Raw genomic sequence first — 18,461 nt, 5'->3', positions numbered from 1 at the left:
GGCTCCGGTGCGCGCTGAGAGGGGACACTCTGGCAGAGGGGGCAGACAGCTTGTGGCCAGATGCCGACACAAGACAAGCGTGCGTTTTGTGTACCAGCTGGACCAGGGGACTCCATGAGCACATCTAACCTCACTACGGGAACTTCAGCTCCTGAACAGATGCGGTTGGGGGCCGGCTCTGCAGTGGCCGTGGGTGCTGGGAGACTGACCCAACCTGACTCACTGTCCAAAGTCAGGACGCTCAGTGCAGGGCACCTCGCAGGAGCCCTGGGTATGAACAGCCACCGGGCACACAGTGTGGACACTGGCCCGAAACCCTATTCAGTATAGTTATTGGGAGGGTGGGGCATGTTCTCTCCCTGTGAAATAGCCTAAGAAAGCTTGTCCCCAAGAGGAAAGAGGGTGGAAAAGTGGGAAAAGAAGAACTGTGAGCGTGGAGCTGCATGAGATTTGACCTCATGGGCAGAAGCAGACGGTCCTGTCTTCTCGTATTCTTCCTTCTCTCCTGCCGACGTAAAGGTGCTGACAGGTGAAGGCACAGCTGGGGCCAATGCGAAAATACCTTCTCCTAGGAAGTTTCGGATAACACAGTCCCTTACCCTTGGGTAGAATTTCTATAGAATGTTTGTCCACCGTCTCTGATCTGAACCTCACAACAAACTGTGGCGAGTGGAAGGCCGCGGGCTGAAAGGCTCCCTCGTTCAGACGCGGGCACGGAGATGCTGCTGCGCAGTTAAACAGCTAGGCCAGCATCCCACAGCCCGTCGAGGGCAGTTACCGTCCAACCCAGGTTCCAGTGCCATCATTCTTTCCGCTCGGGAACTGTGGTTGAAAACGTGGCCACACGCTAAAGGCGACCACCTCAGGGGAGGCCTAACGGCGGGCCTTACAAACTCAGGAGACCTAAAGTAACCACACGGGGTGGTAGTCGTGTCCTGGGGCAGGATCTTCCTGGAGAAAGATCAGTCTTTACTGAGCCTGCGTGTGGTCCTTTTTGCATCGAGGATAACACACCCTCGGAATGTCAGAGTCATCCCCCTGTTCCAGACCCCACAGGGCCCACTCTCCCACCAGAGCAGGAGGCCACAGAACCCCTCCCTGTTATCTGGTCCCCCCCCGACCCCGCCCCGCATACCATCCCCACGTGCTGGAAGTGTTAACTATCCCGAACCTGCCTTTGTAAAAGAAGTTGTGTCCACACGCTCTTTCATGTAACCCCCTTACGTCTTCCCCCGTGGTTCTGATGTATAACATAAGAGATAAAACTGCCATTTTTCAGAGCGTTTTCTCAGTCTGTTGAGATTTTGCTCCCCAGCAACTGTCATCCGTTTGGCTGGAATAAGCTCATAAAACTTCTCTACAGGTTTGGACGTTTCTTATGTCAACAGAATTATAGAATGTTTCCAACTTATGTTTCCACTTCAGGATGGCTTGAAAGCAATAGGCGTCGATCTGCCCCCGGGCCGGCGCTGTGTGAGACGTACTCTGTCACGGTGCTGGGCAGCGGCAGCGAGCAGCAGCCCCCAGGCAGGCCCAGGCCCGGGAGGGTGAGCACTCGGCCGTGCACTGTTCTGGGCACGTCTCAGTTAGGTTCAGTAGCTTGGGCGTGCAAGTGTATTTTCGGCTTACGGTATTTTCAACTCCGTATGTGTTTATTGGGACATAAGCCGCTAGTAAAAGAGCTGGAATATGTTCAGTAGTTTCACTGCCCGGCAGTCAGTGCACCGGGGGTATTTTTCCGTTGCCTACATGCCCCAGAAGGGGCTTTGCAGGGCAGCAAGGACGCCTGGGTCGGGGGTCGGGGCCTGTTGGCACTGTGTGGAGTTAGCATCTTTTGGCCTAGAAAAATCTGCCATCAACCGGTCCTCTTCAGTCCGGCAGCGCCCACAGCGCCCTCAGACAAGGGAGGTGCAGGTAGTCTGGTAAAGCGGGGCCTCCTGGGAGAACCCTGCTTGCACCATTTCCACCTGTTCCTGTAGTTGGACTTGCATATGCAGGTGTGGTATGACTGGCATGTTTACTTGTCCTAAACATAAAGCACTAAAATGAGATCCTATCAATCGTCACAACAGGGTGGGAGGCGAGGTAGGGGGCAGCCATTATCAGCAGGGCCCCTGAGCAGCCTCCTCCAGGGTCTCACGGGCCTGGGGACCAGAAGACCCTCCCAGTGCCCCTCCAGTACAGCAGGCTGAGACGGGGCAAGAGAACCTTGCCTTATTCTTAGCTTAAGAAGCAGGGGAGCCCTGTCCGGTGTGGGTCAGTGGATTGAGTGCCAGCCTGAGAACAGAAAGGTTGCAGGTTCGATTCCTGGTCAGGGTACATACCTGGGTTTCGGGCCAGGTCCCCAATTAGGGGTGTGCAAGGGATAATTGACAAATGTTCCTCTCCCACTCCCTAAAAATTAAAAGAAGAGGTAGGGAGGGAATGTAGATTATTACTTAAAAATGTAACCAGAGGTAGTTAATGTCCTAAAGAGAAAAAAGTTACCATGGATAAGAAGTTACATTCTTACTACACAGTTTGAAGTGATTGCCTCACTTCTAAGTGCTACTTATGGAAGAGATTCTGACAGCTGTGCTGCTGTGCTCAGCTTTCTCAGAACCACCCCCCAGCCCCGCCCGCAAGGTGTCCTCTTTCATTACCGTTTCCATGATTCTTTCCTAGGTACATCTGACAGCTTAAAGTGATTCAATGACTTCTTGATGACTATGAAAGGAAGAAACACAGAAATGCTGTGAAAGTATAAAACTTTGTATCAGTCCTTTACAAAAGGATTTTTTTGAGGCTTGTTTACACACACACACACACACACACACACTGCATTATTCTGAGAGCAGTGTTACTAGCTGCCAAAGCACAAGCTGTGCTAGCTGTGAGACCTTGAGCAAGTTATTGACGTCTCTGTGCCTGTTTGCTCCTGGGTAAAGTAGAGATGATAGTACTTACCTCACGAGGTTATTAGGAGGATTAGGTGGATTAATACATGTAAAGCACTTAAAACAGTGTCTGGCACGCGGCCAGAAGAGTCTCTCGCATTACTTTCTGAGCAGTAGGAGGTTCTGGTGGTGTTACCTGTCACCCCAAACAAGTGTGCCGATTGCTCCAATTTCATTTATAGCTTCTGAATGAGTAAACTGTGGTTGTGGGTGAAGTGTTTGAAAAGCTACACTATGAGAACCGTGGCAGGGTTCGGAGGGTGCTGAACAGGGCGGAGCTCCCGCACAGAAATTCTGGGCTGACCTGCAGTCTTCTATTACCGTGAGCCCAACTAACTACACAGAAATTGGTGTTTTCTTTGCGAATTGGATAAAGAACCACCAACCGCCAAAGGGAAAGTGAAAATCCCATGGCTCAGGGTGCTTCTGTCAAACAAGCTCACATTTTCGTCTGATGTGTCACCCGAGAGATTCCTCCTCCTCCTGTTATTTTGTTATGTACATAAGACAAATCACAAGATGTAACCTGTCACAACTGCTAGAGTTAAACCAGCCATTACACACGTCACCGGTAATTGCCTTCGCAGATTATAGCTTCAATTCCACATTCTCCCACAGATGCTCCAGCCCGAGCTTCCAAGGCTCGGCCCAAACACCACTCACAGCGCGAGGGAACCGGAGACTTGCAGGAACCCTGGGAACAGTCGGAACCCTGGGAACAGTGGGAGCCCCGCCGTTCTGAGACCTGTGGGGTCACTTCCCATTGATATTGAAATTTCCTTTGTAATTGGGTTCTTTCAGAGGACTGCTCTCCCGTTTTAAAGAAGCAGGCTTCAGCCTAAAAATTCATCCACGCCATTTGTAGTTTTACTACATAAGTCACTCTTAACAATCTGATATTTGCAAACCGCCTCTTCCAATTTCTTTGGGAAATAACTATTGCAGTAAAGATGGAAAAGCGCATCATTTGCAGCACCCTCATTTCCACTTACAAAATGTTCATTTGGCATCCGTCCTTCCCATTTTTAATTGATTAACGCGGTTTACCGTCTGGCTCCTGTGCACCATTAACCAAACCAAGAACAAGGGTGACGGTGTTTCATAAACACCATCCCATGAGTGGCCAGAGGATTCCATGACCCGAGGTGGGGAAGTCTCCTTGTGGGGAGAGCAGATAAAAACAACCCTGTGTTCTGCCATTTGCTCGTCTCCAAAGGCTTCCAGCATCCCCTCGCAAGATCTCAGAACTGCGCATTAACACTAATAATCAGGTTAAATGGAAATACACACACCCTAACCCTTCTCAAAAGATGCCAATAATCTTTCAACGCACACAGAGCTCCAATGCATTAGTTGAAGAATGACAATGTTCTAAAACGTGTTATTAGAATAAGTGCCCTTCTTGGGCAAGAAATTCAGCTCATGCACTGGTGCATCTACTGAACTTTAACTCAATCCTCCTTTTTAAAAAGTTAACATGTTTTTTTACATCAGTTGCTAGCTTCTGAGTGCCCGAGGAACAAAAGTCAGGTTTTCTTCGTTTTCCAATGAAAAATATTAAAAACAGATGTTCAGGCCAACAGAAAGACAGAGGTCAAGGTTGACTTTGGTCATGCTTCGCATTCAAGCTCCAGCTCAACAAAATGAATTCCTTTGAGGCCAGAACATGGCTCCTACTCGCACTGGCACTGGGGCTTCACGTGAGCGTGCTTTTTGGGTGACTCAAGTAAGAAAACCAGACCAGCCAAAGGTTAAGTCAAGTTTATTTTCCACTTTTAGTATTTTTCAAATTTTACAACATGCAGTCTGCCAGAGTATCCATACATCTTCATTTTAGAACTTAGAAGAAACCAAAATTTTCCAAGGGCCAAGGGAGGGTTACTTCCAGATCTTCTGTTACAGGTACTATATTACAGCATCTTCACTTGATATAAACTGCCACTCTCCCCTCCAAACCACCAAAACAAGTTCACCCCCAACTTTGTAAACGAGAGCTACTGTACAGACATAGAGCCCAGAGAACACAATCGGCAGTACACATTACATACTTTACAAACTAGACATGAATGATTCTACAGAATGCCCTGCTCCCCTCCCATCTGCACACAATGGCAAGTGTCTGAAACTGATGCGCGGTTTGCAAGTGTGTAAGCAGACTCCGTGGAGCAGCGCATCCTTGGCAACAGACCTGGCCCTCGCTCAGTACTCCGCAAAAGTCTGCACTGTGGTGTTAGAGGAAGCCGCTGTGGACTATGATGCTTCCTTCAACTCGCTCAAGACACGTAGGGTGAGACAATGAAGAGAATGGAGTGGAAAATTCCCTGCCCCCTGCCAAGGAAAACTTCCCCAGCATGTCATACAGCCCGAGTCCTATGTCTTCCGCCCTGCTGAAAGAAATGCACTTCAGACAGGGGACTGCTACGAGCTTTTATTTGCTTTCAGTTATTCCTGCAGGAAAGAGAACCAATTAATTCCTCTGTGAATCCTGGTGGCTTGGTCTGGCCTTGGGCAGGAGCATCAGCTCCTCATGTGAGTTTAGGGCTTCAAGATACACTAGATGCTGCATTCTAGACAGACGTTTTTATTTCTCCATTTATCCCAGTATTTCCACGAACTCTAACTTCTTAATCATATGATACTATTTCCTTTAAAAGTCAATGTTCTCCTCACTACCTGCCATTCAACAATAGCAAACTATACAGCATTTGAAGAGATAATGCATTTGTACAGAAGTCTCTGGTAACTGACCAAAACACATTTGGCGTCAATATATTTTAGTTTCCAACCATAAATCTTGATATCTCAAATAGCATTCCTCTAGTTTAACAACCCACTATCCTTCAGGTAGAGAGCGTCTGTATAAACCATCGGGTATTCCCGTCTGGAATCAAAGAGTAAACATTCAAGAAGCAGTGTGAGACATATAGTTACTTAGAGGAGAAAAGCCCCTGCACACACACACACGCACACACACACACACTAGCAACAGCAGCATACAATCAAAATACAGCCATAGGCTTAGCCATTCAGAAGTGTGGTTTTGTACACTTAGAGTCGAACTGCAAAGGAGAAATGGTCTAAAAAAATAAAAATACATAAATGTGACTTTTTAAACAAGTGGCCTACAGAGTATATGATCTCAGTATTAGGTATTACACCAAGTAATACTTAGGGGTCCATTTGAATATACTGCATAACCCATCCCAATAATCTGCCTGCCTATTAGTCACAGTGTAGGAAAATTGGCTTAGAGGTCCCACAAAGATCCAAGTAGGTGAACTGACTGGCTGATCAGCAACTAGCACAGGTATCTTTAAGAGACATCAAAGCCAACTTTCTCTGTGAATAAAAGTAAAGCGAATTTTGTGAGTGCCTTATGGAGATCAAAAAATAGAGAACTACAAGTGACTGTCTCTTTGAGACATAAAAGGGCCGAGGAATTCTTTAGAAATAGAAAAGGGGTGCCTAGGAAAAAAATTACTTCGGAAAAAAATCTTAAAAACTCAGCAAGTGAGCCAAAAAGAAATTACTGAGCTTTGTTCAATTTCCAAACACAAAGTAATACAGTTGCGTAACAGTGATGGTACGACAATTTTAATTGGCAGTCTTCTCAAAGACCAATGTTTTAGCTTCTAAAATGCAAGGGAAGGTCAGAGTCGACAACGTGCATTACACCTGCTCAGGTCTGCAGCGCCCGCCCTGCAGGGACCTTCCGTCGGGCCGCAGACGGCAACCGGGCAGTTTATCCTGGCCAGTACTGGCTCCAACACACAACCAAATGCAAGAGTCTAAAAAATGCAAATAAATGCAAAATTGTCACCTTCACCAAATAAATACGTCAGTAGGATGTATCCTCTTCTCTTACTCCCCCCCCCCCCCCCCGCAAAACAAAACACACATAAACAAAGTGCAACACTTAACAGATAAATAAAACAGCTCTGCTTTGTTAGGGAATCTTGTGCAAGAGTTTGGAGGTCAATTCAGTCTTTAGTGCTTTGTTCTCTCTCTCACACACACACACGCACACGTACACACGTACACACGCACAACTGGAACGATCTTCCATCCACACAGCCACTAGAAAGCCCGGTGTCTCCCCCGCCCACATTCCATTCCAGTGGTGACAGCAGCAGGGACAGTGCCAGCCGCTGGTATTGGGCAGGCACAATAGGAGGGTGGGTGCTTTCACCGAGTTTGGTTTGCTTGTCATTGACTCACCCTCAAATTTGTCACAACAGTAGCAGCACAGAAGGCCAACTGAATTGAATCTTTGTCAGCTTCCCTGAAAACTTTACTACTTGGAACTCCACCATTTCAATATGCACAACAGGAAGAGTTGATTCAGCGTTAGATTCGTGTATTTGAATACAGCAACAGGTAAGTATACAAAAAAATCATCTACACTGATTTCTTCTAATTCTGCCTAAGAAGATGAAACCTACCTATCTGATGCCAAAGAGAGAACCTGGTCAGAATGAGGAGTTAAAATAACAACTTATTCATAGGCACAAAAATTTGTCAATTACTTTCTCCCTAGGGTTTCCTCTTTCAACTGCAGGAATGATCCTGGATTTCGGCAGCAATACCCCCTCAAGAATTAAGATGGTTCCCTGGAGGAGGAGGCCATCGGGGAGCCAGCTCCAACAGGATGGGGGTGGTGGCGGTGGCGGGCAACCCCATTTCCACTCATCCGACTTTGCGGCATTTCTAGCACTTCTGAAGGAGTGATGTTCATACTGGGCAGGCTGAGACTAGTTGCTGCAAGTTCAATAGCAAGCAGCTCAGAGGTGAATTTTATGACTTTTTGCATTCACATAGATGTGTTTGAATGAACAAATTCTACATTGCTACTGTCAGATTGTTTTTCTGCCTTGAAGAAGTTTGCTTTGCATTTTAACGGGTGCCATACTAAAAGGTGTATTTTACAGATCCAAAGATGTGACCAGGGTATTCAAAATGCTTCCTTGGAGTTATTTGTTTCGGAAAAGTGTTCAGAATGAAAATCTTGAACCCTGTAGCAGCACTTTTTTTGTTCCCTAAAAATATAAAGTGTTTATTTTACAGGAAACCAGACCGTTGTGGCAGAGCATCATCACCTGCCCCCGCGGCACTTGGTTGCTCCCCCTGGAGTGGCACGTGAGGGTGTTTGAGAGAGGAGGCTCCGGGGGCTGCCCGGAGACTACCCCAGGCCCCAGGCCCCGAGGCCCAGTCTGCAGCAGTGGTTCCGGGAAGCCGAGGGTCTTCTGTAGTGTCCCCTTCTGATTTCTCAGGCAGAGAGGAGCCCGAGCACACACCTGTACACAGAAATTCTACGCAGCTCAAGTGCCTGGACTGGCGGACTGCAGAGGGCTGGGGAAGCGAGTGTAAAAGGGAATGGAAATCGTGTAGAAGAAAAAAAGGGACCGGTGATTAATTTAGTCCTTGACATGCTACATGGAGAGTCATATCTGTTGAAAGAGAACCAAAGAGAGAACACAGGTGTTAGAAACAGTGGAAATTCACTCTTCATAATTTTTTTTTTAATTCTAGATGTTCAGATGAGAGATATGCAATAGAAATACCACCCAAGCTCATGGTTTTAGATTTGTAAGTGGCCATATTAAAAAGTAAAAAGAAACAGGCAAAGTTAATTTTAATAATGCACAGGGTGAAGCAAAAGTAGGTTCAAAGTTCTTCATATGGGAAATACTATAATAATTAATGAACAATACGAGAACAAACTGTTTCGCTTACTCACAACTGTAGAGCTACTTTGCCCCACCCTCTATTTCATTTAACCCAACTTATTCAATACATTATCATTTTGATATGTAACCAGCATTACACGTTGAGATGTGTTACATTATACCATTACTGCTGAGACACTGCACAGCCTTTCTTCCAGGGTTTGTGGTCTGGCTGGCGTATCTCTTACCCTGTCAGCACGTCTCAGTCTGGACTTGACCACATTTCTCAGTAATAACATGTGGCCAATGGCCTGGGGATTGAACAGCACAGCCTCTTACTTAGAGCTTTCTCTCTAAGTGTTTAGCCCTAACAACAGTTTCTTCCAAAAGTCACTACCTATTGCCTTGGTTGGGTGGCCCAGTTGGTTGGAGCATCATCCCCTACACTGAAAGGCTGTCGGGTTCAGTCCCTGGTCAGGGTGCATACGGGAGGCAAGCGATCCTGTCTCTCTGTCACATCAATGTCCGTCTTGCTCTCGCTCTCTCTTCCCTCCCTCTTCCCCAGTCTCTAAAACCAACGAACACATCCTCAGGTGAGGATGAAACAGAAAGTCACTACCTATAGAAACTACAGATATTCAGAGAAACAGGATGCATTTCCTCATTCCTAGGGGAAACTCGAACACCATTTCTCACTTGGCCCTCACTCAGGCTCTCTCTCCAAGAAGGAGGCCCCCAGTCCTGACAGGCAGGTTTCTCCTGCACGAGGTCCTGAAGTTACCCAGTAGAGTGCCCCCCTTTCCTTTCACTCCACTTCCCACCAGAGGCTCCTCAGGTCTCCAGGATGAGAGTCCAGACTAGTCCCAACACAGAGGCCAACCCGTGAGACTAACTCCAGTAAACTCAGCTTTCAAGAAGGCACTGAGAGGTCCCACTTCCTCACGCCAGCTGGAAGCCCTCGAACTCTGTGACCTTGCCTGTGGGTGCTGAGCCGAGCTCGGGTGGCTGTGGGGTGGGAGGAGAGGAAGGAGTGGGCAGGGCTCTAGCCCTGAGAAGCCTATGGGAATTGCCCAGCACAGGAAATAGGACAGACGCTAAGGAAAACCCAACTGCTCTTAGGATAAGCAAGTGTAAAAGAAAACAAAAATTATGTAGAATGGGAAAAAAGGATTATAAGAAGTCCATAACCTGACATACTGCTTTCTGGTTTTTGCCTCTAGAAGGCTTCTAACCAAATTTAGTGCTTAGCTGTGGTAAATATCTCAGATTCCTGCTGTATAATGCTCTCTTCCTAATCTTTTTCTCTTCACTCTCCTGATTCATGAGTTATAATAATATAAGCAACCTCACATATTTTATATAAATAAGCAGGATATAAGTTATAAATAAATAGAAAAATCAGAGCATGCAAAGGGATTATAAAAGCAGACAAGAACATAGTGGGTATAAAATAGAAATATAGATCAAACTGAATAGAAGAAAGAGAGAGAACAGATTTTTTTTTTTTTTAAGAATATCACCTCTATCTTGACACAAATGTCATCTGGGGAGCTTACTGATTAACCACCATCTCTGGCTCCAACAGTATAATTGCTCACAATTCTAAAGCGGCTCCATTAAAAATGGTTCAAACAACCTTATAGGGTAATACAGTCACATCATTTCAGAGGTCACAGAGAGATGGGACTTTCTTTGGGAAGAACATCTTTAATGTCTGGCCTTTCTGATGCGATTCCATGCTCAAGGCTAAGGCCAGAAATGGAAAACCTCTAAAGCAGGGTCACAGTTGTCACTTAAATCCATTCTGAGCTGAAAACCAATAGGCCCAGGAACGCTTTGCGAAAACCGCCGCTGCAGTCCCAGTTCCCTGTCCTTGTGGGTTCGTTTTTCTGCACACTCTGTCGGAATCACTGAGGGTCTCCCCGTCGGATGAGACGGTCTTCCCACGTGCCTGGAGGCAGGGAGCTGTGGGCGCATACCTGCAGTTGTAGGACTGGGGCTCAACCCAGTGACTGCAGCCAAGCCATGGACACACAGACCAGGAAGTGACATGACTTCCACCAGAAGGCCTTTCATTCAAATCCCCTCCCCACCATGTGCAAGATGTGCAAGATTCAGCACGTTTTGGCCGACAGTTGGGAAGAAACAGGGCCACAAAGGAGGCCCAACCAGCTCAGTCTGGTCACCTCAAGTGGGGGCGACAGAGAACTGAGATTGTGACAGGGTGCCGAAAGGAAGAACCCAGGAACTCCACTAATGAAGTGTCCTTCATTGAAGAAGCTGTTCTTCTGCATTCTGAGTTAGAGGTCTCTATGCACTGTCTGCCAAAGCAGTCTTCCCGGCAGGCCCCCAAAACCACATTCAACTGGATGCGACCACTCCTCTCCTGACGACCGGAGTGCTTATCTCCTCAGATAAGATTGGGAGGGCAAATGGCTATAATTCATAAAGGTAAATGGGTTAGTCTCCGCAGAAACTGTTTCTGACTGTTCGGATCACACGGACTGGCCTCCGGGATGGGCTGGCGAATCTTGAGGACATTTAAAACCCAGTTCTGTTGCCCTGGCTAGGTGGCTCACTTGGTTGGAGCATTGTCCCAAAACCGAAAGGTTGTGGGTTCGGTTCCCAGTCAGGGCACATACCTAGACTTCGGGTTTGATCCCCGGTCCAGTCTGAGCACAGACAGGAGGCAAAAAATGGATGCTTCTCTTCCTCCCCTTCTTTCTCTAAAAGCAATGAAAAAATGTCCTTGGATGAGGATTAAAAAAAAACCAAAACCCAGTTCTGTTGACCCTCTGAGAGGGTTCAGAATCGCCACTCACTCACCTAAAAGCAGGGTACTGGACCAAGTGATCTGACTGGACCGTCCCTGGGTCCCTGCCAAACTAGAGATGGTAATTCAGAATGGCAACGCGTGACCAGGTTCAGAAGGAAATAAAATCACCTCCCTTTAAAAGGAGTGGAGAAGGCTGAAAAAAGAAGCTAATTATATAAGGGTTTTGCAAGCAGTATTTAGAGATCCCCCCGCCCAACTTTGGCTTTTGTAATTGCTTGCAGTGAATCTACGGTTAATCCCAACAGTACCTAGTGTTTCTTTTCCTTTGCCTTCCTACAATTCAGTCTCCACATTGTAAGAATCACCAACTGTACTGTACGTATCACCACTAATAGAAGTGGGTTTATCTCACAGGAGCATCAGTGCAGCTGCTGCGGAGGAGCAATTTTAGTGGCTTGGAATTCCTAACTCTGAGAAATATGATGCTGAGAATTCATGTAGAGCAGCCCACTGCTCTGCAGGCGAAATAGGGAAGTCTTTCTTGTAGGCCTTCCACAACTCCTCCCTGAGTCCACAGTGCTAGATTCAATGTCATACACCGCAGCCGTGCCCACCTGCAGCGACTTCTGTCCTCTCCCCATCTCCTCAGCCTTTCTAGGCCTGTCCCCACAACCACCGTAACATGGACCCTACATGTGACGGCCTCAGACTCGTGCCAGGGACTCTGCCAGGGCTCTCCACTCTTCCGTCACGTCCTCTCATTCGATTCCCAGAGTGCGTCTGTGACGACAGCACTACGATCGGGACTTCTCTGTGCCGCTGTTGTCTTAGTTACTAAATGGAACTTAGAAATGTTTACTTAGTTACCAAGAATCTGGAGGGACAAGGCTGGGTTTTCTTCATATAATTCGACTAACACAACGCACTGCAACAGACGGAATGCAGAAGCAGACACGGGACTCCAGCTGTCACTTCTCAAGCCAAAGTATAAGATTTGTCAAATAGAAAACGATGCCATTCTGCTGAGTTTTTTCTTTTGTAAAGTAATTATTTTTCATTAAAAATGGCATTTATGTTAAAGGTAGTAATAGCTTACATTTTTTGTTTCAATTTCCAATACAAAATATATCAATACATACGGAAACATAAAAGCTCTTTAATGCCCTGGATAGTTTTTAAGAATATAAAGGGTCCTCAGGCCAGAAACTTTGAAAGCTGCCACACAGCAGACCAGAGGCCTGAGTCCAGGATCTGTCCCCAGCGAGCTGTGTGATCTCCACGGCTCACTCCGCCCGGATGGACAGCGGCATGCAGAGCGGGACCTGACCAGACTCGGTGATGACGTGGGTGAGCGCCGAGTGCCTGCTCTGCGGTACACATTCACGTGCTTAGTCCTCACAGCCTCCGTCCCAGACACTGTTGCTGACCACACGTAACAGAGCACACTGAGGAACACAGAAATGAAGGAACCCGCCCAGGACGCGGCCAAGCCCGGATTCAACCTCAGGCAGTGCACCTCCAGATGCTAAGCCCACAACCACCTGGCTACCCTGCCTGCAGGAACGAGCAGCCGCTACAAGCGCATTCTTGTACTCAATCTTTTAACTGCGGGCTGCCGCAGTAGCAAGGTGAATGGCTTGGTGGTTTAGATGTAGGTTAGTGTGTGACTTAGGGATACCACGTGACCTACTTAAATGAGGCTTCTCTGCTTCTCTACTTTGGAAGGTGAAATCTGAAAGCAATTCCTGGCCCACCCTGCATGAGTGGAGGGAACCCATTTCGGCTTTGGGAAGAAGTCACCTTAGGCATCTAATATATATACAGTATTTTTTATTTGTGATGTGATTGGAGTTTCAAAACCAGGAGAAAGATCAAGGTGAATCCTAACAATGGTGTGAGATGGGTTGGATCCAGGTATCTGGAAGAGAGAAAAGAGTAACAAGAAAAGACAGAGTGAATCAGAAAAGCAAATGAGTAAGTGCCAGCTTGGGAAGCTCGGCCGGACCCTAAGAATGTACCAAGGACCAAATAGGAAGGGCCGTGATGTCCTAGTAGTCAGCTCAGACAGAACTCCACCTGCCTGGGGTGGAGCTGGGTTCAGAGGAACTGGAACTTCCTCAGTTCAAAGAAGTAGAGCCAGTGGTCTATGTGGACCTAAAGTTTAGGGCATTTGGTGAGTGTGGAGAAAGGGCCAGGGGCAAGTAGAGCCCAGGAAGTCTAGGCGAGAAAATACTGGCTCTCCCATCTTTAATGCATGTACACTGGGGGTTTGCCTGTTTGGGTGTAGCTTACTGTGTGTGACAAGACTTCTTGTAGCAGAAAGTCAGTCATCCTTCCCAATGTCTGGGCCAAGTGGGACAGGCTGACTACCCTGTCCCAGGCACACGGGCAACATCGGGCCCCAGGTTTGGGGCCGTTGGTCACGGCTGACTGTTAAGGCAGCAAAAGGAAACGGTGGTGAAAGCCCACAGACCTGCTATGTGTCTGCTTTCACCCCAGCACCTAAGAAGTTAACAAATATATTCAGATGAAAAGTCCTGCAGCAGTGAGACCTGAGGGAGACAGAGCCACACTGCAGTGACTGTGGCAGCCCTGGGAATGGCACACGCGTCACAACACAGGCTCGTAAGGGACCTCCTAGGCCCCTCTGGCCCCTCTGGCAGGTGTACCCCCCTAGGCGCCGGGCTACCAGCCGCAGAAGTCCTTCTCCAGGGCTATTTTCCTCATAGCCCAAAACATGAGAAAGCGCACAGTGTGCGGACACGAATTGCTTCTTCAAATGTCCTACAGGAGCCCTAATGAGTCCCTTCTGACTCCAACACTGTGATTTTACCAAATGAAATTTGATAAAAGTTTATCAAAACTTTATTAAATAGGATATGGTTTCTAGACTTAATATATATGGTTTTTAATAAAAGTTCAGTCCTCGAAATATCAGACTCTTCATCGACATCAGCACAGTAAGAGGCATGCAGGGTCTCTGGCTCATTTCACAATGTTTTCAATTTCATGTTTTTCCTGCCACGAAAAGCAGTAACACGAGCGCGGGCTGGACGATCCGCCGGCCCTGTAACCGAGCCTGCCGGTGCGGGGCCAGCCCTCCCTCGCGCTCCGCCCTCACCAGGCTGGTGCTGCTCCTCAGCCTCGAACCACTTCATCTACAGAGTACAGAGCCCAACTCGGCGAGAAAATGCCACGTCCCGGCCGTGGGAAGGCAGAAGGAGGTGAAGGCACGCCAGGCTCCGCAGCACTGCCCAGAGAGGGGGTAACGACCCGCGCTGCGCCCCACGGGCGTCTCGCACCTGGCACCGGTGTTCACAAAAGACCATCTTTCATTAAGTTATATTAGGGTTGGTGATTCAGATTTCTGATTTGTGGTTTCATTTTAATCTAACTTCTAAATATGTTTTGACTTGATAGATGTGTAAGATCTCTTTAAGTATAGGGAGTGTATACTGTTTTAAACTTGCAAATGCTTGAATATTATACTAAAATAATTTAAACTCTGGGACTGTGTGAGAATTTTATCCCTTTAAAAGTATTCTATTTACTATTCAAGTTTGAGAAATAACGGTCTAAATACAGAAAAACCAAAAGACCATTCTGCCTCAGAGCCTTTCAGGGAACAGCGAAGGTTCAGCAGTGCCCCACTGGCGCCATCTGGTGGACATATTTGAACGCAGGCCCACCGGCTTGCTAACGCGCTGCCTGGAAAGGAAGAGGAACGCCAAGGCCCTCAGAACCAGGGAGGTAGACAAGTATTTAAATGGTGTCTACATTCAATGTGGGGCCCCGAATTAATGCCTGAGAGGCCGATTTCACACGTCTCTTCCCCAGCCCGCAAACCTGTTTTCCCACTTCCCTTCTCAGCTGACTTCCTGGCTTCTCACCTGCAAGGGTAAACAAGCACTAAGATGAGACCCCTTTCACCTCCCTGTGCACTCTCTGCTCCGCCTTCCCATCTCCTTGGGTGTAGTGTCACCTCCGCTCTGGATCACAGGACCTCCCAGTAGCCAATACTCTGTTCCTGTAGTTCTCCTACATTACCCATGCCCCCTCCAGGGGGTCCTTACCATCAGAATACAAATAAACTGCAACAGCTCCCACCCCGAAGAAATGAAAACCCTGTCTTGACCCCACAGCCCTCCATGCCTCTGCCCACGCAAAACCTGAGGCTGGTGCAATTGCTGGCTCTACTTCCCCACTCTCTCTTCCACGCCACATGGGCTTGCCTCCCCGCCAGCTGCAGCTGCTCAAGGTCACCACCTTCTGACCTTCACCGACCAGCCAGTCTGTGTTGTCATCTTCCTCCATCTCTGAGCAGCCTCTGGCATGGCTGACCACCTTTTTCTAGGACCCAGGTGTCCACTTTACTTCCTGAACCTCACAGTCTCCTTCTCAGGCACCTTTGCTGGTGCTGCTTCCTTCTTCTGACTGGTCCCCAGGACCTAACTGCCCCAACCCTTCCTCTGCGTTACTTGCTCCAGACTCCTTGCCTTAAACACAATCTCCAAGGTCACGCCTCCCTACCACCTCAACCCTGACTTTCCCCGGAGCTGCAGACTCATCACTGCAACAGCCGACTCAGCACACGCACTCGGATTGAGCAAGGCTGGATGTCCAAGAGACACCTCATAATCAGGATGAGGAAAGCCAAACTCAGTTTTTCCATAAAACCTGCCCATCACCCAGTTTTCCCAGTCATTCTAAAGGTAACAATATTTAGCTGGTTGCTAGGGCCCAAACCTAGCAACCACCTTTGAGTTCTACCCTCGGCTCTCACACACAGGCCACCTGACCACTTGCTGCCACCACCGCTGCTCAGTGCTGTTCCCTTGCAAGTGGACACCAGCAACAGCGCCCTAGGGCAGCCCTGTTCTTTCTCTCACCCACCCCATCCTTTCTCCAGCCCACAGAGGCCCTTTCCAATTAGGAATCAGGCCCCACCACTTCCACCCCAAAGCCCCCCAGCAGCCCCCACACTTAGATTACCCTCTGAACTGCTCACCTGGGCCTCAAAAGCCTCATTTATCCAGCCCCCACCTCCCTCCTCAACACCCCAAATTTAAATGGCTTCCAGTACTCTGTGCTTTCGCCCTATCAGCTTCCACGGCTCCTCAAATGTGCCACAGTCATTGCCACCCTCCACGAGTGTCTGTGCCACTCTGCCCCAGGCCACTGGGGGGCTGGCGCATTTCATCATTCAGGCCTCTGCTCAAAGGTCAGCCCCCCTTCTAAGTAAGCATCCTCCATCTCCATTCTATTAACCTGTTCTTCTCTTCCGAGCACTTACCACTATTTGAAGTTACCTTACTTGCTGGGTCTCCCCCAAAAAGCACATCGCTATGTAAGAGCAGAGACTTCTTTGTCTCACTCACTGTTAAACCAAGTACCGAGAAGGCTCTCCATGCCCAATCCCATTTTATGGATGAGGAAGCTGAGGCTGAAGGAATTCAAGCAACTGGCCCAGCGTCACATATGAGTAAAGCCAAGGCCAGGTCTGGAACCCACACCTAGCCAACCCCAGAGCCCGTGTCCTTAGCTTGCTGCATTCACTGCCCATGTTCAGCTTCAGGGTCTGAAAAGGAAGGTCCCCTTCCTGTGAGGTAGGCCCCTGGATTTAAATTTGATTGGATAAAGGCCAGCATTACCCTGGATTCTTTTGATTTCTGTATCCTGACTTCTACGCCTTTAGTTCCTTTGAAACCTTGAGAATAAACCAAAATACTCAGTGTGACTATACTTCCTGATTCCTGAAGTGAGGAAGGTGAGATATCCAGATGCCGCCCAAGCATGAACACACTGGTCTGGCTCCAACAGAAGGGCTGGAGGAGCAAGCAGTTGGAATCATTTCCTCCCAGGGCGGACGCAGGTCCGAATGAGAATCCCAAAGACCCGGAAAGGCCGTGACGGTGGTTGTGATCTCACCTGAACAATGAACTCCTTATTTCCAATTATTTTTAAGAAAAAATGATGTAGCATCTCCTCATTTCCAATTCTAATTCTCCACTCCATTGGATACTATCCTTTTTTAAAATTTCCACTGACAAATGCCCAGACTATTCTTAAAAATAGTCCATGTTCTTTCCTTAAAAATAGCCTACGTTCTTGTTTATGACTTTTAGGCACCCGATAGTACCTTTACAACCCCTTATATCTGCTCCTAGCAGCAAACAGGACACTCAGACACGGGCCTTCTGCGCGCAGGGGTCGTCATCTACTGCTACAGAGAGACTAAAAGACATTTAGTAACAACCGTGTGAAATAAAGGAGGTTATAAGCCAGTATTTACCAACTACCCACCGTGTACCTGGCACCACAGTGCTCGCCTACACTAGCAGCTGGCGTTTTAATTGAGCACTTGTTAATCTACAGAGCAGCTCAGGAGCATGACCTCATTTGGTCTTCACAGCAACGCCAATGACCCAGGGGAACGACTCCTCATTTCACAGATGAGGAGACCAGCTCTGAGGTGAAATAATCTGAAGAAAGTGGAAGACCCAACACTGACCAGGCCTCGTGTCCAAAGCCAGACCCTTCGACCACATGGCCGTCCTGACGATGGGGGACGGGGCCTGTTCACGACACAGCGAGAAAAGCACCAACAGTTCCGATTTCAGGTGAAATAATCAAAACCACTTGTGCCACTTAGAGTAAAGAAACAAACAAATGACCATGGTGGGTGACAGTAGTTCTGTTACTGTGAAAGTCTTGAAAGTCTCACCAGACCTACTGATTGTCAATCTCCAGAGTGAGAGAAGGATATCCAGGTAACGAATGGCCAAATTTGGTTGTATGTACCTCACATAAAGCCTGAGTCAGGCAGACCTTTATGGGACAGCATTACTAAAGTGACCACCCACTACACAGTCTCTGGACCCAGAGTCCCTGGGCCAGTATACATACTAAGAGCTTGCTGGGAGCCAAGCACAGACACCTCTCTGCACACTTACCTCAAATGGGGAAATGCAGGTACTGCGTCTAGCACAGCTCTGCTGCATGTTAGGTGTCTAACAAACGCAGAGCGCTGGCCGCCCAGCTCAGCAAAGTAACACTACCCTTATTCTGGGCAGTGATGCACCA

The 18,461-nt window shown here is 48.0% G+C and overlaps 1 protein-coding gene across 1 annotated transcript in view; it reads right to left on the bottom strand.

Annotated features, from left to right (window-relative positions):
- Positions 1-4,691: 4,691 nt before the first annotated feature.
- The window catches only part of KIF5C (kinesin family member 5C), a 148,139-nt gene continuing 134,369 nt past the window's right edge, over positions 4,692-18,461 (bottom strand). Inside the window, exon 26 of the mRNA XM_024569709.4 lies at positions 4,692-8,383. The gene's annotated coding sequence lies outside the window, so the exon portion shown is untranslated. The remainder of the gene's footprint in view (positions 8,384-18,461) is intronic.

The sequence above is a fragment of the Desmodus rotundus genome, chromosome 2 (assembly GCF_022682495.2).
Source record: "Desmodus rotundus isolate HL8 chromosome 2, HLdesRot8A.1, whole genome shotgun sequence".
Lineage (NCBI taxonomy): Eukaryota > Metazoa > Chordata > Mammalia > Chiroptera > Phyllostomidae > Desmodus > Desmodus rotundus.
This window is presented reverse-complemented; position numbering and strand designations above follow the sequence as displayed.